Source organism: Chrysochloris asiatica, unplaced genomic scaffold, assembly GCF_000296735.1.
Source record: "Chrysochloris asiatica unplaced genomic scaffold, ChrAsi1.0 scaffold00011, whole genome shotgun sequence".
Taxonomy (NCBI): Eukaryota; Metazoa; Chordata; class Mammalia; order Afrosoricida; family Chrysochloridae; genus Chrysochloris; species Chrysochloris asiatica.
The window spans coordinates 25756708-25758484 of record NW_006408529.1 but is presented as its reverse complement, the minus strand read 5'-3'; positions in this window follow the sequence as shown (position 1 = coordinate 25758484).

Here is a 1777-nt window from a genome sequence, read left to right as displayed (position 1 = left end):
TTGGAAACCCTATACAGGGTTGCTATGGGTCTGAACCTATTTGACAGCACTTAACAACAAAAACAAATGTTTACGGAAGCAGAAAGACTCACCTATCTTCTATGAATCAACTGTTAGATTTGAACTGGTTAGCAGCCCAGCTCCTAAAAGCACACAGAGCTGTGTTTATAAAAAGCTAGATTCTGGCCTCAGGCCAAAATGTCAAGGAGTTCAATTAAATCAGTGCAGGAGCAGTACTGTTGAGTCTTCATCCCTAGAAGGGAGAGAACTCAGTGAAGAGAAATAAAGAGTAATCTAGAAAAGAGCTTCTTAAATTGTTTATTGTTGTTGTTAAGTGCCTTCAAGTCAGTTCTGACTCTTAGTTTGACTCATAGCGACCCTATATAGGGTTTCTGAGGAGCAGCTGGTGAGCTTGAACAGCCAACCTTGCAGTTCAAACTGACCTTGTAGTCCAGCATGTTAACCCACAACACCACACCGGGACTTCTTAAAACCTACAGCACCCGGTATTTCCAGGCAGTCTCCCATCCACGTACTAACCAGGCCTAACCCTGTTTAGCGTCTAAGATTAGATGAGATTGGGAGAATTCAGGCTGGTATAGTTAAATTGTGGCGAGCCACAATTTGAAAGGAGTGCTGGTGTGATGGTGTAGGAGAAACCCTGGACTGCTAATTGAAAGGTCAGTGGTTCAAACTCAACTGCTACTCGTCAGAAGCCCTATACAAGTTCGCTATGAGTCAGAATGACTTAACAGCAATTAACAACCCCAACATAATTTGTTATTGTTGGTGTTAAGTGCCATCGAGTTGGTGCCGACCCATAGTGACCCTGTACAGAGTTTGTTGTTGTTGTTATGTGCCGTGGAGTCGGTTCCAACTCATAGCGACCCTGTACAGAGTTTACGAGACTGTAAATCTTTTTGGGAGCAGAAAGCCTCATCTTTCTCCTGCAGAGCGGCTGGTAGTTTCGAACTGCTGACCTTAATGTTTGCAGTCTGATTCATAACCACTACACTACAGAGTCACTCTGGAGTGAGAAACATTACCATTGAGAGGTGAGGAGTACATTTGTATGGTGAATTATGAGCCGGGCTAGCACCAGCTGTGTAAGTGACATGTTGTTGTCACCTCCTATTTGCCCAGAAGGCAACAGTTTATAATACTAGAGATACAAAAATATGTGGTATTTATAGGTTGTGTGGTTTGCATATTATTGTAAAAAGCAACACATATTCATTAGTGTCATTTTTTTTTAGAACGTAAACTTCATGTGGTCAGGGATCTTTGTCTATTTATTAGTGTGCATGAAGTAAACACAACAATGTCTGGAATATCTTAAGCACTCAGTAAATCTCTGTTAGTGGATTGATATATTCTTTAAAGCTTTCTCGAAAATCTGGAATACTTGTAGTGATGCCTAATTTGTTTTTGTTTTGTTTTTTCCTCTGACAAAGAATGATTCTACGTTACAGAGTATATAGTCAAAGAAGCAACATTTTATTTGAGTATTAGAAAATGCATGCATGATAAGAAGAATACCTTCATCTTAAAAAATAATAATCTCTGGGCATGATTCATACGTTGGGGATAGCCTTTGTCACAATGACAGAGTGGTTGTCGGCCTTCTGTGGAGTCAGTCATTAGAGAAGGATGTGGTCACATGTATTGCCAGGCCCTTGATATGGCCAGGGGGGACTTGATACACAGAGTAAATGCTGCCAAATGCTGCCAAATTTCACTTCTCCAACTTCTATTCATACTCTTCATGCAAATCCCT